The sequence below is a fragment of the Panthera pardus genome, unplaced genomic scaffold (assembly GCF_024362965.1).
Source record: "Panthera pardus isolate Hobbes unplaced genomic scaffold, ASM2436296v1 HiC_scaffold_8, whole genome shotgun sequence".
Classification (NCBI taxonomy): domain Eukaryota; kingdom Metazoa; phylum Chordata; class Mammalia; order Carnivora; family Felidae; genus Panthera; species Panthera pardus.
Window position 1 is genome coordinate 75,788,435 of NW_026527013.1, and position 25,432 is coordinate 75,813,866.

Sequence of the window (25,432 nt, forward strand, 5' to 3'; positions counted from 1 at the left end):
TAGATATGACTCCTATGTCAGTTATATGTGTTGTGTGTATTTTTCTTATTCTGTGGCTTACTTTATTATTACAAAATGAATCTCTGACTTACTAGAATGTACTACAAGTTAATACTTTTCTAGTTTCTGGACAATTCAAGGACTTTAGAACATTAATTTCATTTATCCAACTCCTGATTTGAGTGCTTGTTGTCATGTATTTTAATTTTATTAAATTTAAAAACCCAACAAAATAGTATTTTTCTTTATATAGAGAAATTTAGATTTACCCATATATATGTATATATATATATATATATATATATTTATTTATTTATTTACATATATATGTATATGTATATGTTTTTATATATATGCATATGCCCTTTACTTTGCCTTCTAGTACTTTTTGCTTTTCTGGGATTACATTTGAAATTATTTCATTCTTTGTTAGAGTATACTTGCTGGTGATAAAAATCTCTACTAGGCTATCTAAGGTGAGATACCTAAGCTCTCTCTCCTGGCTATTTTGGTTACTCTAAGATGCAACTGTTTTCTTTTCAAACTTGTGGTTATCCTTGGTAGGAAGTTGGTCCAATACCAAATAGTCAATTATAGCTCAAAATGGATCAAGCATGTTGACAGGTGTGAATAATATTATTTTGGTGTTCCTTAGCCTAGAATAGTGCCATGCACCACAAGAAAAATATTTGGGATGACATTGGTGACAATGGTGGAGCAGGCAGCTCCAATAACCTACTCCTCCATAGAAACATTAAAAAATTAAGCAAACACTATTGGAATAAACTCTCTGAGAAGTCTGGAAAACAGATAAAAGTTTACAGCAACAAGCATGTGCTGAATCAAGGAAGGGGCAACTTTGAATAATAAAATAGTTTTGGGTGCTTTTAGTTGCCGTTGACCAGGCCCCTCCAGGCTCTGTAGTGGTGTTGAAGATGGCAGCCTGTGTTCCCAGTCGGTGACCCTGGTCCCTGGGTAGGGAAGGAACTAAGCAGAAACAAAAGGTATCCAAATTGGAAAGGAAGAAGTAAAACTATAGGTATTCAAAGATGGTATAGCCCTATATGTAGAAAATACAAAGAATGTTTTAAAAACCCTACTAGAGCTAATAAATGAACTTCACAAAGTTGCAGGTACAACATCAACACAAAAAATCAGGTATGTTTCTATACACCGGAAGTAAAAATATGAAAGTAGAATTAAGAAAGGAATTCTATTTATACAAACATAGAAAAAAACTAGGAATGAATTTAACCAATGAGGTGAAAGATTTATACACTGGAAACCATAAGACATTGCTGAAAGAAATTTCAGAACTCAGTAAATGGAATGACATCTCATGTTCATAGATTGAAAACTTAATGTTGTTAAGATGGCAGTACTTCTCACAGCCATCTACAGATTCAATACAATCTCTACCAAATGTCAATAGTGTTTTTTTCCAGAAAGGGAAAAGCTAATCTCCCAATTCACATAGAATTTCAAGGGGCCCAGACAGACAAGTCAATCTTGAAAAAGAACAACGTTGGAGAATCCATATTTTTTGGTTTTAAAACTTACAACAAGGCTACCATAGGGGCGCCTGGGTGGCTCAATCAGTTGAGTGTCTAACTCTTGATTTTGAGTCAGGTCATGATCTCAAAGTTGGTGGGTTCAAGCCCTATATCCAGCCCCTTGCCGAGTGTGGAGCCTGCTTAGGATTGTCTCTCTCTCTCTCTTCCTCTTTCTCTGCCCTTCCCCTGCTTGTGTGCTCTCTCTCTCTCAAAATAAATTTAAAAAACTTAATAAAAGACTACAATAATCAAGACAGTGTGATACTAGAATAGAGATGTATAATCAATAAAATAGAATTGAGAGTCCAGAAATAAACTCAAACATCTATAGCGAAGTGATTTTCAAAAAAGATGCTAAGACCATTCAATAGGGTAAATAATAGTTTTTTCAACAAATCATGCTGGGACAACTGGACATACGTATGCAAAAGAGTGGAATTGGACCCCTACATCAATGGTAGATATAGATATAGATAGATGATATATAGATAGTAGGCAGATGTAATATCTCAAAAGGAGCAAGTAGTCTAAAGATAAGAGATAAAACCATAAAACTCTTTGAAGAAAACATAGGGGTAAATTTCTATGTCCTTGGATTTAGCAGTGGATTCTTAGCTTTGACAACAAAAGTATGAAAAACAACAAAAGTAAATACATTGGACTTCATCAAAATTAAACACTTTTGTGCCTGAAAGAACAATAGAGAAGAAAGTGAAAACCCCAGAATGGGAAAAAAATATTTGCAAATAATGTATCTGATAAGAATCTAGTATCCAGATTATATAAAGAACTCTCATGACTCAGCAACAAAAGACAACCAAATGAAAAAATAGGCAAAGGACTTGAATAGACATTTATTCAAAGAAGATACATACTAGGCCAATGAGACGTGAAAAGACTGTCAACATCCATCATTAGTTATTAGGGAAATGAAAATCAAAACACAGTGAAGTACCACTTCACACCTACAAGAATGGCAAACAAAACAAACAAAACAACTCCCCCAATGAAAATGGAAAATAAAAGTATTAGCAAGGATGTGGAAAAATTGGAACCCTTGTCCATTGTTGATGGGAATGTAAAATGATTCAGTTTTTGTGAAAAACAGTTTGGCATTCCTCAAAAAGTTATAGTGTGACCCAACATTTCTACTTTTAGGTGTAGACACAAAATAATAATTAAGAAAGATAATAAATACATGTACATGCATGTTCACCACAGCACTATTCACTATGGCCAAGAGATAGAAATAGCTTGGGGCACCTGGGTGGCTCAGTCGGTTAAGCGTCTGACTCTTGATTTCCTCTCAGGCCATGATCTCACAACTGGTGAGATCAAGCCCTGTGTCAGGTTCTGTGCTGGCAGTGCAGAGCCTGCTTGGGATTCTCTCTCTCTCCCCCTCTTTCTCTGCCCCTCCTGTGCTCGCTCGCTCTCTCTCCCTCTCTCTCTCAAAATAAATAAAATAAACTTAAAAAAAGAGGTGGAAACAGCTCAAACATCCATCAATGGATGAATGGATAAACAAAATTTGGTGTATATGTATGCAATGGAATATTATTTAGCCATAAAAAGGAATAAGGTACTGAAACATGATACAATGTGAATGAAACAAAAGATCCTGTACGATACCATACAGACACAAAAGATCAGGTTTATATGATACCATTTATATGAAATTTCCACAATTGGTAAATCGATAGAGAGAATGTACATTTATGCTTATTAGGGGAGGAGGAGTAGAATAGGAACAAGTGCTTGACGAAATAAGAGGAAAATGAGAGATTTTCCGTTGGGGTGATGACCGTGTTTTAGAACTTTATAGAGACGGTGGTTGCACAACATTTGAAATGCATCAAATAAAAGCCACGGAATTGTTAACTTTAAAATGGTAATTTTATGTTATGTGAACTTTTCTTTGGTTCAATAATTAACAATTTAGTAACCCGTCTCCATCCCAAAGAAAAATGTTTAAATGAGTTTTCTTCTCTTTCCCAGACTTCCATGGATTTGAGGTAGTAGGGAAACCTATAGCTATTTTAAATATGGAAGAATTATCTAAATCACGTGGAACATATTTACACTGTTCTACTTAAGCTATGTAAGTGTAAAAATAGAAGTTAATGCAGAAAATTCTACCATTATATGCCCAACTCTTCTGCCCCTCCCCCTCCAGCTTTGCATTTGGCTAGCTATACCTTTTTTCTGTCCCAGATCAGGTACTTAGAAATATTTGTTGAATGATGACACGATGAATAAGCATTTTACAATGCTCATGCAAATACAATGCTCTCATCTAAACTGTCCTCTATACTGTCACTATGAGTGACACTATGAGTTAGTCTCTATGAGATGTGATGAAAGACTGTAGGCTTGCAATAGTTATGTTTATAATGGAAATCAGTAATATTCATTAGTGTGGATTGAAAAGTAAGCAATGAATATGTATGTAAGCTATTAAAAAGATAAAATAGACAAAATCTGACTATTGTCTTTGGAAAAATAAGAATAGAGAAGGGGGGATTGGTTGGAGAATTTTACCATTAACTTAAATTAGAAATTCAGGAGGAAAGTTGGATTGCGCAGGGTCTGTGTTATAAACTCCCCTTTGAACATTTTGTGTTTGAAATAGGTGTGGTTCGTTTGGAATTGTGTGTCTAGTAGGCATATAGATTATAAACTTAAAGAGTTTAGGATAGACACTTCAGGTTGTTATCACTCAGGGAGAATACAGATTGAGAAAGGAGGAGAACCCAGGACAGAATCCTAGGGAATATCATCATTTAAGGAGTAGGTGGAAGCAGAAGAGACTAAAAGGAAACTTAGACACAGTGAACTCAAAGCTCAGAAGAGTGCCAGGAGAAGAGTCATGAGTGACTAGAGAAAACCATGTCTTGAAAATGATGGAGTGGTAAAGATTTAAGTCAAAGTCAGCAAGAATTAAGAGAATACAGAATATACCGTTCAAATCAGTGTTTGTTTTCTTTGGGTAAATACCCAAAGTCGTGGCATTACTGGATCATAGAGTTTTTCTTGTTTTAATTTCTTTTAGGAATCTCCATACTGTTGTCCATAGTAGATACACCACTGTACCTTCCCATCAACAGTGCAAAAGGATTTTTTTTCTCCACATCCTCACCAACACTTGTTATTTCTTGGCTTTTTGATTCTAGCCATTCTGACGGATGTAAGGTGATATCTCATCGTGGTTTTGATTTGCATTTTCCTGATGGTTAGTGATGCTGAGCATCTTTTCATGTGTCTGTTAGCCATTTGTAGGTCTTTTTTGGGAAAAAAATGTCTATTCAGGCCCTCTACCCATTTTTAATCACATTATTTGCTTTTATTGGTGTTGAGTTAGGTAAGTTCTTTACATACTTTTGATATTAACCCCCTATTGGATATATCATTTGCATATATATACAGATGCCCATTCAGTAAGTTGCCTTTTCATTTTGCTGATGGTTTCCTTCACTGTGCAAAAGCTTTTTGTTTTAGTGTAGTCCCAATAGTTTATGTTTGCTTTTGTGTTCCTTGCCTGAGGAGACATACGTAGAAAAAAATGTTGCTAAGACCTATGTCAAAGAGATGACTGCCCAAATTTTCTTGGAGGAGTTATATGGTTTCAGGTCTTACATTTAAGTATCTAATCCATTTTGAGTTTATTTTTTTGTATGGTGTAAGAAAGTGGTCCAGTTTAGGGGTGCCTGGGTGGCTCAGTTGGTTAAGCATCCAACTTCCGCTCAGGTCATGATCTCACAGTTTGTGAGTTCGAGCCCCGTGTCAGGCTCTGTGCTGACAGCTCAGAGACTGGCGCTTACTTCAGATTCTGTATCCCTCACTCTGCCCCTCCCCCACTCATGTTCTGTCGCTCTCTGTCTCTCTCTCTCTCAAAAATAAATAAACATGAAAAAAGTTAACAAAAAAAAGTGGTCCAGTTTAATTCTTTTGCATGTAGCTGTTTGGTTTTTCTGGCACCATTCATTGAAGAAACTGTCTTTTCCTCATTGTATATTCATCCTTCCTTTATCATTGATTAATTGACCACATAAACATGGGTTTATTTATGGGCTGTCTATTCTGTTCTGTTTATCTGCGTGTCTATTTTTGTGTGTGTGTATATGTATATGTATACACACACACACACACCACACAATGCAATATTATCCAGCCATAAAACGAATGAGATCTTGCCATTTGTGACAATATGGATGGACCTAGAAGGTATTATTCTAAGTGAAATAAGTCAGAGAAAGACAAACACCATATGATTTTACTTGTAAGTGGAATCTAAAAAACAAAACAAATGAACAATGACACAAACAAACAGACTCTTAATTACAGAGAACAAACTGGTGGTTGTCAGAAGAGAGGGGTTTGGGGGAGGGGTGAAACAGATAAATGAGATTAAGAGATACAAACTTCCAGTAATAAAATAAATAGGTCATATTGATGAAAAGTACAACACACAGAATATTGTCAATAATATTGTAATAATATGTCTAGTGATTCTCTGAGCACTGAGTAACGTATAGAATTGTTGAATCAGTATGTTCTACACTTGAAACTAATATAACATTGTGTAAATTATACTTCAAAAGTAATAATAAATAGTGACTACAGAATAGAAATCCCAGCAGAGTGAGGCATCTATGGCAATATTTACTTCAAGATTAATTGTAACTTGTATCTTTAAGGATGTGAGTGGTGTAGAGCAGTAAGAAAGTAAGCAGAAGATAGAGAAGGGCAAGCATTATAGGAAAAGAAGTCGAGGTAGCAGTGTGTGAGCCGCCTTGAGGGAAGCCTTGAGTGAATGGTACATGAAACTATAGGTCCCTGAGTGATTTAAGCTGGTAAGTCACTTTAGATTCGAAGAGAGGCTATGTTTGGTCATATGATGAAGAGGGATTAACACATTTTCTTCTAATGTTTTCTTTCTATTCCCTTTATTAGTTTGCAACTAAAACAGTACAGAGTTTATCTGAAAGGGGCAATCCTTCTAGTAATTTAGGAATTTGGCAAATCACTAGGATACATTACAGTTTAGTTCCCATAAAACGATGCTATTTTATAGGTAAGTAAGTTAAAAACCTGGGATTCAAGGTTTCAATTAAAAACAAACAACACACTACCAACCCTAGAGAAGAACCCAATGGTGGATGGCTGTTGGGAAGGGCAGGATAGGTACCGTCCAAAGAGACATGGGTTCTGAGACAAGTTGAGACTGATCCAGTCTGATCCAAGATAGACTTTTAAATTTAATCCACTCTTAAGCAGAATACAAATTCCTATAGAATTTGTTGAAAAGGCAACTTGAGGTGCAGCAGTTTAATTACTAGAAGTTGAGAAGACCAAGGAAAACATGATTTATGAGCGTAGAGCTAATGTTAGAACTTCATAGAATTTTGCCAACTCAAACCATCAGTGAATTTGGTCGTTCTCATCCTGTTCTCTCCTAATTTGAGGGATTTGGTTGCATCTTGGTGCAGTTGTTTAGCTCACCGCGGTCTCTCGCGTAACGGGACCACAACCCCAATGAGCATCCTCTTCTGCTCCGCAGTGAGTCAAGACGGCCAGGAAGGAGGCTCTCCTCTCCACTGTGACTCATGGCGCATGAGACTGAGCTGGTTCCCTGGGGTATGGAGCCACTGCACACCCCTCTTACATGTGGACCTGATGTTAGCCAAGGATGGTCAAACCACCAAATCCACATGTCAAATTAGGCCTCTGGCTTGCAAAGTTGCTAAGAAGTCATACAGAGGTCATTGGTTTATTCTTCCCAGTGATGTTTGTAAAGTTTTCACACAATGCTTATGTTGGCAGGAAGCAGCTCCTATAAGATTCTAGTGGTAGCATATGAGGAAGGGCCAGAATAATGGCAGAATATCCAGGAAAGTAATGTTTACCATTTGTCATTAATTATCTTCAAAGAAAGCTTTCCACATTGCTTTTTTGACCAATTGGAGGTTCCCCTAGTCTTTGTGTGTGTCTGTAAGCTGATGTCCTTTCTGTGTTTAAAAGAAAAAAAAGAGTAAAGACATTGTTAGTAACTCTTAACTTTAGAAAGCACCATATTGATTCAAAATTTCAACATAAGATTGTGCTATCCATAAAGATGTTTTAAAAGAGAAAAATAATACAAACAGAGAACACTATAATGCTAATATTCACTCTTTGTGAAATTCACTATGAGCAGTAACTGGTAAGAGTTAGTAAGTTTTTTCTAAGAATTTATAAGGAAAAGGAGATTGGACTTACCTCACCCTTCCTCCCTCCCTCCCTCCCTTCTTCCTTCCTTCCTTCCTTCCTTCCTTCCTTCCTTCCTTCCTTCCTCCCTCCCTCCCTTCCTCCCTCCCTTCTTTCCTTCCTTCCTTTACTTCCTCCTTCTTTCTTCTTCTTTTTGCTATAGAAAAAGGAAAAAAAAATAGAAAACCCAGTCTTCACATCTAGCCTCATTTTTTAAAAAATGTTTATTTATTGAGAAAGAGAGAGAGAGCATGCGAGGGTGCATGTAGAGGAAGGGCAGAGAGAGAGGGAGAGAGAGAGAGTCCCAAGCCGGCTCCCTACTGTCAGCATGGAACCCAACTTGGGCTCAGTCTCATGAACTGTGAGATCATGACTTGAGCTGAAATCAAGAGTCAGATGCTTAACCAACTGAGCCCCCCTGGTGCCGCACATCTGGCCTCATTTTTAATGCTGGATCCAACAATTTCAAAGAAAGTTTGTCTTTCCCAAGAGGTTCACTAGTGTCTGGTTATAACAAAGTAGACAGTATTTAGACAGACCAATTACCTATATATGAAATAAACCTGCATAATATGTTAATTCCAAATTCTGACTTTAAAAATTCCATATCAAAAAATAAAAAATAAATAAAAATTACATATCACTTACATAAATAATATAATATACTCCTTGCAAATAATTAAAATATTATAGATGTATAGTGAGTGAAGAATAAAAATCTTTCAAATGCTCCCATTTCCATTTTTAAATTTTTTAATATTTATTTGTTAAAGTAATCTGTACACCCAGCATGAGGCTCGAACTCATGACCCTGAGATCGAGAGTCATTTGCTCTTCTGACTGAGCCTGCCAGGTGCCCCCAAATGCTCCCCTTTTTAATCCAGTCCCACAGATGGCTACTGTTAATCATTTAGTGTACAGCCTTCCCAACTTTTTCCTCTACGTTAACATTATGTACATTAGCAGTTGAAGCCAGTATACTGGACAGGTAAAATGCATTGGATATAAATTGAAAACATTTTTTATTTTTGCTCTCCATTATCTCTTTCAACAGGCTCAGTGGGAAATTTCTTCTTCTGCCAATAGGTTACCGCTGGGCATATCTATTGACTCATCTGCTCCTTCCTAGTTAACTCTTAAGTTCTAAATTATAGTCCTCTATTAGAAATTAGAATGCTAAATGCTATATATGGATCAGCACTTCAATCTCGCAAATTCAAGCCATCCCTCCTTCCCCTCCCAGGGCTTACTATAAATGGACCACCTGCTGCTGGAGACCACCTGCCCCTTTTCTCCCTCTTCCTAGCTACTTCTTTCCCTGTCACTAGCAGTGGTATCTGACCCACTCTAGTTGAATCTAAAGGGATGGGAAATAGGGAAGAAGGGGAGATGGGTGTGGGAGGTAGGCAGGAAAGTGTTAAACTCTAATGAATTTTATAAGAAGGTTTCAGGGTCTCTGGGCCTGGGTGTTTTGTATTATTTTAATTGTGGTTAAAAAATAGTAACATTTACCATCTTAACCATTTTTAAGTGTACCATTCCATAGGGTTAATCGTGTTCTCACTGTTGTGCACTTGCTCTCTAGAACTCTTTCATTTTGCAAAACTGAAACTCTGTACCCATTGAACAACAGCTCCCCATTTCCCCTTTCCCCCAGCCCCTGGGAACCACCATTCTACTTTCTGTTTTATGAGTCTGACTACTTTGGATATTTCACGTAAGTGGAATCATACACTATTTGTCTTCTTGTGACTGACTTAATGTCCTTAAGTCCCAACCATGTTGTAGAATATGACAGAATTTCCTTCTCTTTTTAAGGCTGAATAATATTTCATGGTATGTATATATCACCTTTTTTTTAATCCATCCATTCTTCAGTGGAAATTTGGGTTGCTTCCACCTTTTGGTCTTTGTGAATAATGCTACAATCAACATGAGTGTGCGAATGTCTTCAATCCTTGTCTCAATTTTTTTGGATAAATACCCAGAAGTGTGATTGCTGGGTCATGTGGTAATTCTATTTTTAATTTTTTGAGACGCTTTACATTCCCACTAACAGTGCATAGGGTTCCAATTTCTCTGCATTTTCACCTATACTTGTTATTTCTGGTTTATTTTTTTTTTGATACCTCATTGCACTTCTCTGATGATTAGTGATGGTCAACATCTTTTCTTAAGCTTGTTGGTGTATTTTTTTTTTTTTTTGGAGGAATGTCTATTCAGGTGCTTTGCACATTTTAAAATCAGGGTATTGTTGTTGAGTTATAGGAGTTCTTGGCATATTGTATATATTAACCCCTTATCATATCTGTGATTTGCGAATATTTCTTCCTATTTTGTAGGTTCTTTTCACCCTGATTGTTTCCTTTGATGGACAGAAGTTTTTTAAGTTTGGTGTAGTCCCATTTATCTCCTTTTGCTTTTGTTACCTGTGCATTTGGTATCATATCTAAGAAATCATTGCGAAATCAATTGCCGTGAAATTATTCCCATATTTTTTAATAGTTTTACAGATTTATGTTTTACCCGTAGGTCTTTAATCCATTTTTAGTTCATTTTTGTGTATACTATAAGGTAAAGATCCAACTTTATTCTTTTCCTTGTGAATGTCCAGTTTTCCCAGCATCATTTGTTGGATACTGTTCTCTACCCATTGTGTGGTCTTGGCCATGTTGTCCAAGGTAATATGACCAAATACATGAGGGTTTATTTCTAGCCTGTCTGTTCTCTTCTGTTGGTGTATATGTCTGTCTTTCCATGGTACAACTCTGTGTTTTGATTACTGTAGCTTTGTAATATGTTTTGAAATCAAGAAATGTGAAGCCTCCAACTTTGTTCTTTTTCAAGATTTAGTTGGGATTCCTTGAGATTCCATATAATGTTAGAATTTTTTTTCTAGTTTTGCAAATTGTCATTGGGATTTTCATAGGGATTGCATTAAATATGTAGATTGCTTTGGGTAATATGGACATTTTAATGTTATCAAGTGTTCCAATTCATGAACATGTGATGTCTTTCCATTTATTTATGGAAATAAATAAAACTTTTAAGTATTCTGTTCTTTTTAATGTTATTGTAGATGGAAATATTTTCTTAATTTCCTTTCTGGATTGTTCATTTTTAGTGTATACAAATGGAACTGATTTGGGTTGTTGTTTTTGAATCCTGCTGCTTTGCTGAATTTGTTTATTTTAACAGCATTCGTGTGTGTGTGTGTGTGTGTGTGTGTGTGTGTGTGTGTGTGTGCATACCTTTAGTTTTCTGCATATAAGATCATGTATTTGTAAACAGAGATGATCTTATTTCTTCGTTTAGAATTTGGATGTCTTTTTTTTTTTTTTTTTGTCCTGACCTATTTCTCTGGCTAGGATTTCTAGTACTATGTTGAATAGAACTGATGAAAATGGGCATCTTTCTCTTGTTCTTTATCTGAGAGGAAAAACTTTGAGTTTTCCTCTATTGAGTATAAGTTGCGGGCTTTTCATATATGCCTTTAATTATTTGAGATAATAACCTTTGATTCCTGGTTTTATGAGTGTTTTTATTGTGAAAATGTGTTGAATTTTGTTAAATGCTTTTTCTTCATTAATTGATCATGTGTTTTTTTCCCTTCATTCTGTTAATGTGGTATATTAAATTGATTGGTTTTCATGTGTTGAACCATCTTGACATTCTATGAATAAATCCCACCTGGTCACTATGGAATGCTTTTATTTATTTATTTTTAATTAATTAATTTGTTTATTATTGTATATAATTTATTGTCAAATTGGCTTACATACAATGCCCAGTGCTCATCCCAGTAAGTGCCCTCCTCAATGCCCATCACCCATTTTCCCCTCTCCCCCACCTCCCATCAACCCTCTGTTTTTTCTCTGTATTTAAAAGTGTCTTATGGTTTGCCTCCCTCCCTCTCTGTTTGTAACTATGTGGAATGCTTTTAATGTGCTGTTGAATTCAGTTTTCTAGTATTTTGTTGACTATTTTTGTATCAATATTAATCAAGGTTATTTGCTTCTAGATTTCTTTTCTTGTAATGTCTTTCTCTGGTTTTGGTTTCAGGGTAATGCTGGAGTCCTGAGTTTGAAATTTTTTGGAAGAGTTTGAAGAGTATTGGTATTTTCTTCTTTAAATATTGGTGGAATTCTCTGGAAAAGCCATCTGGCCCTGAGGTTTTATTTCGGGGGAAATTTTTGATTACTGATTCAGTCTCCTTAGTGATTATAGGTCTGTTTGGACTTTTTTTCTTTATGATTCAATCTTGTTAGGTTCTATATTTCTAGTAATTATATATTTCTTTTAGATTATCCAACTTGTAGGTGTATAATTGTTCATAGTGGTCTCTTATATTTCTTTTATAATCCTGGCATCAGGTGTAATATCTCCTCTTTTATTTTTTATTTTATTTATGTGGGTCCTCTTTTTTTCTCAGTCTAGCTAAGAGTTTGCCAATTTTGTTGATTTCCTAAAAATCCAACTCTATGTTTTGTTGATTTTTTTCAGTATTTCTGTTTTCTATTTCATTTATTTCTGCTCTAAAATTTATTATTTTTTTTCCTTCTGCTACTTTGGATTTAGTTTGTTCCTTTTTAGTTCCTTACAGTTGAAAGTTAGGTCATTTATGTGAGATATTTCTTCTTTTTTAATGTAACTGTTTACTGACATAAACTTCCCTCTTAATACTATTTCCCTGCATCCCATCGGTTTTACTATGCTGTTTTTCTATTACTTTCACTTGTCTGAAGATACTATGTTCATTTTTGACTCATTGGTTGTTTAAGAGTATTAATTTCTACGTATTTGTGAATGTTCAATTTTCCTTTTGCTCTTGATTTCTAGTTTCATCTCATTGTGTTTGGAGAAGATCTTTGGCATGACTTAAGTCTTCTTAAATTTGTTAAAACTTGTTTTGTGGCCCAACATGGGGTCTCTTGTGGAGGATGTATCGTGTGCATTTGAGAAGAATGTGTATTCTGCTGTTCTTGGATGGAATGTTTCGTATATGCCTGTTAGATCTAATTGGTCTGTAGTGTTGCTCAAGACTTCTGTTTCCTTATTGATTTTCTGTCTAGTTATTCTAGCCATTATTAAAAGATGGCTGTTGAATTTCCTACTATAATTGTATTGCTGTCTATTTCTCTCTTCTATCCTGTCAACTTTTTTCTATATATTGAGGAGCTCTGATGTTAGGTGCATATATCTATAATTCTTACATTTTTCTGATAAATTGTTCCTTTTATCAGTATAAAATGTCCTTCTTTATCTCTTGTGACAGTTTTTAACTTACCTATTTTATGTTATGATTATGTTCACCCCTGCCCTATTTACTATCGCACATTATGTCTTTTCCCTCTTTTTGCTTTCAGCCTATGTGTGCTCTTAGATTTTAAAGCTAAGTCTCTTGTAGACAGCATATAGATGGATCTTGTGTGTTTTAACCCATTCAATAACTTGATGTCTTTTAATTGGTAGGTTAATCTATTTACATTTAAAGTAATTAGTAATAGGGTAAGACTTACTATGGCCATTTGTTAATGATTTTCCATGTGTCTTGTAGCTATTTTGTCCCTCTTCCTGGCTTGCTACTTTCCTTTTTGTTTCATTGATTTTCTTTTGTAGTTATATGCTTTGATTCCTTTCTCATTTCTTTCATGTATCTTCTATAGTATTTTATTTGTGGTTACTATGAATATTACAAAAAGCATCTTAAAGTTACAGCAATCTACTTTATTATTTTATTTTTCTTTAATTTTAATTCCAGTAGTTAACACACAGTGTTACATTGGTTTCAGGTTTTCAATATAGTGCTTCAACAATTCTATACATTATCAGGACTCATCAAGTTAAAGTACTCTTAATCCCCTTTACCTATTTCACTCATTCCCCCCCCCCCCCCCGTATCAATCTGTTTTGAACTGATAATAATTTAACTTGTGTAGAAAAACTCTATTGCTTTACATCTCTGTTCACTCAGCTTTATGTTACCAGTGTCTCAAAATTACATTAAAAATTTTTTTTTTATTTTTATTCATTTTTGAAAGAGAGAGAGCACAAGCAGGGGTGGGGCAGAAAGAGAGGGGGACACAGAATCTGAAGCAGGCTCCAGGCTCTGAGCTGTCAGCACAGAGCCCGACACAGGGCTTGAACTCATGAACCGCAAGATCATGACCTGAGCTGAAGTCGGACGCTCAACCGACTGAGCCACCCAGGTGCCCCACAAATTACATATTTTTATACTGTGTACCAATTAACATAGATTTATAGTTGTTTTTAATGCCTTTGTCATTTAAATTCTATGCCAGAATTAAAAGCGATTTATGTGCCAACATTACAGTACTGTTTGTCTTTATATTGATCTTTCCCAGAGAGAGAGCTTTATAATTTTGTTTTCATTTGCTATCCAGTGTCTTTTTGCTTTAACTTGAAGAACTCCTTTTAGCATTTCCTGTAAGGCAGTTCTTGTGGCAGTGGACTTTTTCAGCCCTCATTTGTCTAGGAAAATCTTAATTTCCCTTTCATTTTTGAAAGACAGCTTTGCCAGATACAGTATTGTTTGGCAGTTTTCTTCTCTCATCACATTGAATAGATTATCCCAAGTCCTCTGGCTTGCAAGATTTCTGTCTATTGAGAAATCTGCTGATAATCTCATAGGAGCTCCCTTATATGTAATGAGTCACTTTTCTCTTCCTGCTTTCAAGATTCTCTTTGGGACTTTTAACAATTTGATTATAATGTGTCTTGGCATGAGCCTTTTTGTATTTATCCCAATTGGAGTTCTTTTTATTTCTTGAGCTTGTGTATCCATTACCTTTCTCAAATTTGGGACATTTTTGGCCTTTATTTCTTCAAATAGACCATCCACCCCTTTCCCTGTCTCTTCTGTGGCTCCCATGATGCATATATTACCACTTTTGAGTAGTATACTTTTGAGGGTGTCCCATAAGTCCCTTGGCTCCTATCACTTCTCTTCATTCTTTTTTCTCTTATAATTCTGACTCATAATTTCAAATGACTCGTCTTCATGTTAACTGTTTCTTTTGCTTGATCAAGTCTGTTGTTGAATCCGGCGAGTGAATTTTCCAATTCTCTTTTTGTATACTCCAGCTTCAGAATTTCTCTTTGATCTTGTTTTTAATAGGTTCTATCTCTTTGCTGATACTCTCATTTCGTTCATGCATTATTTTCCTAATTTCATTTAGTTGTCCATCAGTGTTCTCTTTTAGCTCATCAAGCATCTTTTAGGCTGTTTTTAATGGTTCATTGTCAGGTAATTCATAGATCCCCATTTCTTTAGGGATGGTTTCTGGAGATTTATTTTGTTCCTTTGATTTTTGCCGTATTTTTCTGTTTCTTTGCATGCTTTGTGATTTTATTGAAATTTGGGCATTTGAAAAAATAGCCATCTCTCCCGGTCTTTATGGACTGGCTTTGTACTGGGAAGATCTTCAAAAATCAAGCTGGCTAGAGATTCTGGAGCATCTCAACTCACTTATGCATATGTGACTTCTCTGAGCTTGTGCATGTGATTTCTGTGTTAAAGAAGCTTGCCTTGTTTCTTTTTCAGGAGCTTATAATATTTCCTTTCCTTGGTGACTGCCCATGGTAATTCAATCTCTCTGGTGTTGCAACAAGCCACCATGCTAGCCTTTGTTCTCAGTGGCCCCTAGGCATCCAAACTATTTTGGTTCCTGTCAGAACTGAGTTAAATGAGACAAAAACTAGTCCTTGGGACAGCCTTTTGAAAGGCCAGAGTGTTTGATAGATGTTCCACTTTTCTTTGTCTCTCCCTAGGGAGAAGCCACAGGTTGGGCATTTTCTACCAATGTTCTGTGCTGCAGAAGGGGAGGGGATATGCCAGGTCAATGAAACAAACTTTCTTACCAGCTTCCATGTGGCTCTTCTTGACTTTGCCCTCCCCAGGGGTGCTGCAAATTCTTAACTGGTTTCTCGAGTTCTCACAAAGGCAGTTTAGTCTGTATATCATTGCGTTGGTGTCTCTGTGGGGAAATAAGAGACTGGGACTTCCTGTTCCACCTTCATGCTGGTGTCACTCCTGGGCATGGGTGTTTTTTTACATGTTCTTCATTCACTGACAGTTTTACTTTCTCTATTTCAAATTCTGTACATAGCTTAGTAAGTAATTTGGAATATACCTGTTTTTTATCTCCAAATTTAACATCCTGTTTACACATATAAAATTGCATTCTCATCTCTTGGTAGCTATACTACTCAGTCTCTGTTATTTCAGCGTGCGCTCCATTCCGATGTTCTTCTGGGGTCCCATCTCAATGTCAACCTCATGAGTAGGAGTTGTAAAGGTTCCAGGCTAGCTCTCTCCTTTGTGTTCTGATCCACAGGAAATACTCTTGTATCCTTTGCCACATGTCAGTGGAAGTTTAGCATGTTCCCAACAGAGCCCGGTTTCGCTTTCTCTCTTCTGCCACCCCAGGATAACAGCGACAGCCCCTCTCCATTAGAATCCTGAGGTCTTGGGGCGCCTGGGTGGCTCAGTTGGTTAAGCGTCTGACTTCGGCTCAGGTCACAATCTCGCGGTCCGCGGGTTCGAGCCCCGCATCGGGCTCTGGGCTGATGGCTCAGAGCCTGGAGCCTGCTTCCGATTCTGTGTTTCCCTCTCTCTCTGCCCCTCCCCCGTTCATGCTGTGTCTCTCTCTGTCTGAAAAATAAATAAACGTTAAAAAAAAAAAAAAAAAAGAATCCTGAGGCCTTTGTCACATATTAGTTTTCTGTGACATCCAGCCCCACACCTCCAAGAAACTTATGTCATACCCTCTAAGTGCTCTTACAGGACTCCTTCCTGAGAGAAGTTAGTACCCTCTAACATACCCCCCCCACCCTTCCACTCGGTGTGTATGTGACAAACACTCATAGTTTGTTCTAAAGAAATCTTTCTCACAAAATCTCTTAGCTTCAACCAGTTTTACTTACCCTATTTCAAATTCTGAATATAGTGTAGTAAGCCTTTTAGAATATAATTTATTACATCTTTAAATTTAACATCCTGTTACACATACAGAATTGCATTTATAGGCACATATAAATTTCCAGTTATGTGTGTGTGTTTGTATGTTTTACAAGAATTGGATCATTCCATGTGTGGTAGGCAGAATAATGGCTCTACAAATAGGGCCACATCCTAATGCTCACAGCTTGTGGATATGTGACCTTATCTGGCAAAAGGGACTTTGCAGATGAGATTAAGGTAAGGATCCCAAGACAGGGAGATTATCCTGTATTATCTGGGTGTGTCCAATGTAATCATGAGTGTCCTCATAAGTGAAAGAGAAATGCAGGAAAGTCTGAGAAGGAGAGTTGATGATAGAAGCAGAGATTGAAATGATCTGATTGTTGGTCAGGGCCATGTTCAAGGAATTTTGGCAGCCTCTAGAAGATCAAAAAGACAAGAAAAAATGAATTATCCCATAGAGCCTCTAGATGGAACATGGCCCTGCCAATATATTGGTTTCAGCCCAGTGAAATCCATGTGGGACTTCTGACCTCCAAATGTGCAATGCAATAAATTGAAGGTGTTTTGAGGCATTAAGTTTTTGGTAATTTGTTACAGCAGCAATAGAAAATTAATAAGGGCTTAATTAAATGAAATATAGAAATCATAGATCAAGAACCTGTGGAAGAGCCAAGTATTAGTCACCCCTACCACCCAGGTTCCAAGTGCACCCCCATGTTTCCCAGGCTCCCTTGCAATTAAGTTGGGACTGATCATGGCTAATTGAGTGTTAAGTGGAAGTTACATATTACTTCCAAGCCAGTTGAAAGCTCTCCACTCCCCTTTCTTGGCAACTTTAAAGCCCACATGTTCAAAAGTAAATCTGCAAGTGGTGAGATGTCAATAGAATGTCATTTTACCTTATATTCTTGGTTTATGCCAAGTCTTTATTTGTAATGTAAATAAAAACTATCAATATCAATAATGTCATAAAGATGTTACCTTACTTTTTTTTTCTAAAACACTAATTTGTCTTTTGCAGCTAGATATTCATCCAACTGGGATTTTTTCAGTATATTATGTTAGGTAGTAACCTAATTTTATTCTGTATTCATAATCAGTTGGACCAGACTTTTTATTGAATGGTGTATCCATTTGAACATACTTGTTATATATGGTTTCCATATGTGAGCAGGGCTATTTTGAGTCTACTGCTCACTTCTGTTTTATTTGCTTGATTTATCTGTCCCTGGGCTAATACTAGACAGTCTTAAATACTGTTGCTTTATAACATGTCTCCCTTCCTGTTCTTCAAATTTGTCTTTGAGATTTTTGGTTCTTTGTCAATTTCCATGGAAAACTCTGGTGGGGCTTTGTGCTTATATTTAATTTGTAGATTTATTTGAAGAGAATTTCCGTCTTTGCTGGAGAGTCTTCCAATTTTTGGAGTTGACATTTTTTCCTCTTAATTTATGTTTTCTTTTCCATCCTTCAATAATGTTTTGTAGTTTGTTTTGTAAAAAATCATTTAGATTTCTTTGTGGACACCCATAAATTTTGGTCACTGTTATAAATGGAATATTTTTTTCTACTACCCTAATAGTAGTAGAAAAAAGTCTACTTTATAACTGGAGATATATGAGGATTGTAGATTCTTTTCTTTGTATCTAGTAGCATCACTAACCACATTTACTGATTCTAAGGGTTTATCTATAGATATTCTTGAATTTTCTATGTAGACAATAGTCAAATCTGAAATACAAACAGTTTGGGCTCTTATTTCTCAATTCTAATATCCTATGTTTATTTTTCCTTACTGTTTTAACTAGCGAACTAATGTTAAAAAGCAATATGACATGAAAGGATGCTCAGCATCACTATTATCAGAGAAATACAAATCAACACTGCCATGAAATATCACCTCACACCCATCAGAATGGCTAAAATTAACAACACAGGAAACAACAGATGTTGGTGAGGATGTGGAGAAAGAGGAACCCTTTTGCATTGCTGGTGGGAATGCAAACTGGTGCAGCCACTCTGGAAAACAGTATGGAGGTTCCTCAAAAAATTAAAAATAGAACTACCCTACGACCCAGCAATTGCACTACAAAGTATTTACCCAAAGGATACAAAAATACCGATTCAAAGGGATAGATACATGCACCCTGATGTTTATAACAGCATTATCAACAGTAATCAAATTATGGAAAGAGCCCAAATGTCCGTAGATCGATGAATGGATCAAGAAATTGTGGTATATATATATAATGTGAATCCAGACATGAGGAAATACATTTTAGCAGTTTCCAAACCCTTTTATGATGCTTGCTGATAAAAGTTGCATGGGAGGCAGTAGGAGGGAACTAATATTTGTTGAACCCCTACCATGATTTGGGCAGTAATGCTGACCTCTGAACACCTGATTTCTCATTTAATTCTCCCAGCTCTCTGTGAGGTGAGCAGTGTGATCCTTACTCTGCAGAGGAGGAAACTCCGAATCAGAGAAATGATATTTGCTAAAGGTCACGCCAATGGGACATGGTAGAGTCCAGATTTGACTCCTGGTCTGTTTGATGCTAAGGTTTTTGTATTTTTCCCTTTAGGTCTGAATTACACTTTTCCTTGTTGTTAGTCAGTGGCACAGTTTTTCTCTCAATCACTAAGCTCTATTCATGATTAAACAATTATATTAAAAACGTAGTGCTTAAGAAAAAAAGAAAAACCTGGCTCTTGGAAGTTGAGGCGAGAGTGACGCCGATGTGGTAGCCACCACCACTTTCGTCATGGGACAAAAGCCGGGACGTACCACCTCACTGGTTAACTATGGAAGACTATACCAAAATAGAAAAAATTGGAGAAGGTACCTGTGGAGTTGTGTGTAAGGGTAGACACAAAACTACAGGTCAAGTGGTAGCCATGAAGAAAATCAGACTAGAAAGTGAAGAGGAAGGGTTTCTAGTACTGCAATTCAGGAAATTTCTCTATTAAAAGAACTTTGTCATCCAAATATAGTCAGTCTTCAAGACGTGCTTATGCAAGGTTCCAGCTTATATCTCATCTTTGAATTCTCTTCCATGGATGTCAAGAAATACTTAGATTCCATCCCTCCTGGTCAATTCATGGAATCTTCACTTGTTAAGAGTTACTTGTACCAAATCCTACAAGGGACTGTGTTTTGCTACTCCAGAAGAGTTCTGCACAGAGACTTAAAATCTCAAAATCTATTGATTGATGACAAAGGAACAATTAAACTGGCTGATTTTGGCCTTGCCAGAGCTTTTGGAATACCTGTTAGAATATACCACATGAGGTAGTGATGCTCTGGTGTAGATCTCCAGAAGTAATGCTGGGGTCAGCTCACTACTCAACTCCAGTTGACATTTGGAGTTTAGGCACCATGTTTACAGAATTAACAACTAAGAAACCACTTTTCCATGGGGATTCAGAAATTGATTAACTCTTCAGAATTTTCAGAGCTTTGGCCACCCCCAATAATGAAGTGTGGCCAGAGGTGGAATCTTTATAGGACTATAAGAATACATTTCCCAAGGGGAAACCAGGAAGTCTGGCATCCCATGTCAAAAACTTGGATGGAAATGGCTTGGATCTGTTCTCAAAAATGTTGGTCTATGATCCTGCCAAATGAATTTCTGGCACAATGGCACTGAATCATCCATATTTTAATGATTTGGACAATAAGATTAAGAAGATGTAGCTTTCTGAGCATTTCTACGTATCAGAAACAGATAGTTATGTTTTTACTGCTTTGTCTATTTTTATTTTGTTTTTCTCTTTCTTTCTTGCAAACTGAAGCTGTACTTCATCTTCTGATTTCAAAGCTGTAACTTAAAAATGTAAATATTGTTCTATATGAATTTAAATATAATAATTCTGTATATGTTTATAGATCTCACTTCAACAACTATTTGTTACCATAATAAAAGTATAAATCTACTTTCAGCCATAAAAAGGAATGAAATTTTGCCATTTGCAATGATATGGATGGAGCTAGAGAATATTATGCTATGTGAGATAAGTCAGTCAGAGAAAGACAAATTCTATATGACTTCACTCATATGTGGAATTTAAGAGACAAAACAGATGAACATATGGGAGGAGGAAGGAAAAAGAGAGAGATGGAAACCATAAAACAAACTCTTAACTGTAGAGAAAAAGCTGAGGGTTGCTAGAGGGGAGGTGGGAGGGGTGTTGGATATTAAATGGGTATTGGGTATTAAGGAAGACACTTGTGATGAACACTGGGTGTTGTATATAAGTGATGAATCACTAAATCGTACACCTGAAACTAAAAAAAAAAAAAAAGATTGTGAATTCCCTCTTGTTTTTTTTTTTATTTTCCATTTCATTGATTTTTGATCTCATATTTATTATTTTCTATATTCTATTTTCTTCAGATTATTCTTGTTCCTTTTCTAATGTCTTGATCTTGATGTTGAACTAATTAATTTTAAATCATTTCATTTTTTAAATTAATTTTTTAGTTTATTTATTTTTGAGAGAGAAAGAGAGAGAGAGAGTTGGGGAGGGACAGAGAGACAGGGAGGCACAGAATCTGAAGAAGGCTCCAGACTCTGAGCTGTCAGCACAGAGTCTGATGCAGGGCTCAAACTCATGAACTGTAAGATCACGACCTGAGCTGAAGTTGGATGCTTAACCAACTGAACCACCTAGGCACCCTAAAATCACTTGATTATATGTAGGTATATATGTATATACTATGCACCTATACATAGTATATATGTATATATATTTAATTGTGTAAATTTACCTCTAAATCCCAGTTAACTGCATCTGATAAATTTTGATATGTAGCACTTTCACATGTGTTCATTTATGATTTTTCTATTATGATATCCTCTTTACATTTTAAAGGTTTCAAATATGAAAGGTTATAGGCAAATTTCCTTTTAAACAATCTTAAATTTATTTCTAATTTTATTGCAGAGATTATAATTTATACACTATTGATTCTTTTGACCAGATACCAAGAAAGAATACCCAAAGCATTGCAACTTTTCTAAATATGCTATGTACACATTAGAATAATATATTTTATGTATTTCTTGGGAGCAATCTTTATATACACATGTGTGTAAGCAGTTTACACAAATCAAGCAGTTTAGGTCTGTTATTTAAGTGTACTATAACCTTTCTAATTTTTGTTCACTAGTTCTATCATTTTATGATAGGTAATGTGCATGTAAGTAAGCACCCCCCACTATAATTGTGGATGTGTATATCTTCCTTGAGCTCTATTTTGCCTTATATATTTTATTTTTATTGTGATAAGATGTATAACATAAAATTTACAATTTTCACAGTATCGAAGAGTACAATTCAGTGGCATTAATTACATTCACAGTGTTATGTAACCATCACGGCTATTTGCAAAACTTTGATTAATCCACACAGAAACTCTGTAACCATTAAGCAACAACTCCCTATGCCTCCTCCCCCTGGCTCTGATAATCACTAATCTGCTATTTGTCGCTATTAATTTGTCTATTCTAGATACCTACGTGGAATCCTACAGTGTTTGTCCTTTTGTGTCTGGTTTATTATACCTGGCAAAATGTCTTGGGGTGTTTATTTTGTAGCATGTATGAGAACTTCATTCCTTTTTATTTTCAGGTACATTCAAAACCCACTGATTTTAAAGCTTTTGTCAAAACACTCTAATTAGTGATTTTGTTGACTGTGTGTAGTTATTTCATATGTTTTGGGATGTAGTTTGCAGCTTCATTTGGAGTGGGAAGTTCTGTCTCTCAGTCTCTTAGTCTCACATGTTTGGTTGCCTTCACTAGAATCATATGGCTTCCCAGTCCAGAACCACGTCTTATGTAATATAATGAGAGCTTAATGCGCAAGTTCTCCTGTGGCATAGACAGAATGCAGATCATGATCTGAGCCAGCAGGTGGTTGGTTTCCATTCTTGTTTACGAGGCTGTTTATGTGTCTTCCCATTTCCTTATGCCCGTAGCTTCTTAAAAGCTGTAGCCACATGTTGTGTTGGTCAGCCACAGTTTGTTGATTTTTTCCTTCCCAGTGCCCTTTCATGACCAGGGCAACTCCACCCCAGTCCCTGGCACTGAGTTGTGATTCTAGCTCTCTAATTCCTTGTGCTGGATGGATCTTTTTCTGGTGTGTCACCTTACATAGCTGAAACTCCCAGTTGCTGCTTCCATACCCAGAGCTGAGCAGGCCCGTAGGCTCAGCCCTGCTGACCGCTTGCATTTTTTTCAGTTTCTGTTTCAAAGAGATGTTTATCTTGTTTTCAGTCTCAGCTGTGTCTTTTTTTTTTTTTTAATCCTTCCCTGCCTTGGATCAATAGAATTTCTATGATACTTTTTCCCCTTTATTAGTTTGGAAGCTATTGATTGTATCTCTATTCTTTAATGGCTATAATTAAGTTTTTTAAATACAGAGATATATGACATTCTTACAGTGAAGTTTATGAGACCATATTCATTCTTTTAAAGAACAGTTATAAAATGTCCACATCTTTACCAATACCAAGACCAAAAAAAAAAAAAAAAAAAGAAATATCATCACACCCCAGAATCTTTTTATGGGGCCCTCCTGGATTATTCTCCTTCCCTCCTTTTTTAGCAATTATCAGTGTATAAGAATTTATACTAATTCTTTATTTCCTTATTTTTACTTTTTATCCCCCCTATGTTTATAGCCTTTAACAAAACTAAGTTTTTTTTCTGTTTCTGAAGGTAATATAAGTGAATTACTTGTTTTTCTGTTTGCTCTTTTTTACTCAATATGATGTTTAAGATTTATTCTTATGCATCAGTGTATTTGGTCAGAGTAATATATTACAAAATTATTTGAAATGATTATATTTTTCCCATGTGGTTGTGTTTTTTAAATTGATGAAGAGTTTGGTTCACTTGTTTTGTGTTGGAGAGAGTTAACTTTATTGAGATATAATATACATAAAATTTACAACTTGTGAGTGCAGGCTTGATTACATCAACAAATATATTCATCATCATAACACGGAACATTTCTGTCACCCCAAAAAGTTTCTTTATGCCCTTTGTGATTAATCCTTCTTCCCATTCCCTAGTCCCTGGCGCCCGCTGATTGGCTTTCTGTTACCATAATTTTCGCTTCTAGAATATCATAAAAATGGAATGATGCTGTATGTACTACTTTTTATTTGGCTTCTTTCATCTAGCATAATGCTTTAAACATGAATCCACAGTGTTTTATGTATCCTTAATTTGTCTCTTTTTATTTGTTACGTGGTATTCTATTGTATATAAAGGCCCATTTGGTTATTTGTGTTGTTTCCCCTTTGGATGTTTATTAAAGTTGTTATAAGCATCTGCGTGCAGGTTTCTATGTGAACACAAATTTTCATCTTCTGTGAGTAAATGCCTAGAGTACATGGCTGGGTTATATAGTGCCTGTCTGTATAACTTTATAAAAAATCACCAAACTTTCAAAATGTACGGTTTATATTCTCATCAGCAATCTGTGAACATTGCAGTTGCTCAGTGGACAAGAATTTATACTAATCTTTTATTTCCTTCACTTGATAGTTGGTTATTTTTGTTGGGGCCAAGGTAATACGCATGTAGTGATAGCTCATTGTGGTTTTATTTGCATTTCCCCGGTGACTAATGACTTTGAACTTCTTTTTAGGTGAGCATTAGCCACCCCTGAGTCTTCTTTTCTAAAGTGTCTGCTTAAATCTTTTACTCAAGTCTTAATTGTGTTGTTTGGCTGATTGCTGAGATGTCAGAGTTCTATACATATTCTGGAAATAAATTCCTCATTGAATATAGGTTTTGCAAATAATTTATCCTTGTCTGTGGTTTGCCTTTCATTTTTCTTGACTGTCTTTGGAAGAGCCAAACTTTATGACTTGATAATGTCTAATTTACTTATTTTTTTTTGTTTGTGCACTTTGTACTCCTATATAAGAAATCTTTGCCTACCCCTAGGTCAATAAGATTTTCTCCTGTGTTTTTCTCTAGAACTTTTATAGATCAAGATTCCTCTCCTTGTGGATGCCCAAATATTCCACCACCATTTATTGAAAGAACTATCCTGGGGCACCTGGGTGGCTCAGTCTGTCAAATGTCCGACTTCAGTTCAGGTCATGATCTTGCGGTTCATGGGTTTGAGCCCTGGATCAAGCTCTGTGCAGACAGCTCAGAGTCTGGAGCCTGCTTGGGCTTTTATGCATTTCCCTCGCATTCTGCATTTCCCTCTCTCACTGCCCCTTCCCCGCTCTCGCTCCCCCCCCCAAAAAAAAACAAATGAACATTAAAAAAAAAAAGAAAGAACTATCCTTTCCACATTGAATTGTTTTGACACCTTCGTTGAAAATCAATTGGCTCTACTTATGCGGGTCTATTTTTGGAATCCTTATCCTGCTCCATTGATCTGTATGTCTGTCTTTATACAAATAACACAGTGTCTTGGTTGGTGTAGCTTTATAATTCTCCAGTGAAACCATCTGGATCTGGATATTTCTTTTAAGTTACACACTCAATTTCTTTAATAGTTATAGGACTATTCAAACTCTTTCATAATGGTGAGTTATGGTAATTTGTATTTCCAAGGAATAGGTCCATATCATTTAAATTGTGAAGATTATGAGTGTAGTGTCGTTTGTAGTATTTCC

General features: G+C 36.0%; 1 long non-coding RNA gene and 1 pseudogene across 1 annotated transcript in view; both read left to right on the top strand.

Moving 5' to 3' along the window:
- The window catches only part of LOC109268045 (uncharacterized), a 102,954-nt gene that overhangs the window by 5,589 nt on the left and 71,933 nt on the right, over nt 1-25,432 (top strand). The window lies entirely within an intron of this gene.
- LOC109268044 (cyclin-dependent kinase 1-like) lies at nt 19,588-20,491 on the top strand (annotated as a pseudogene).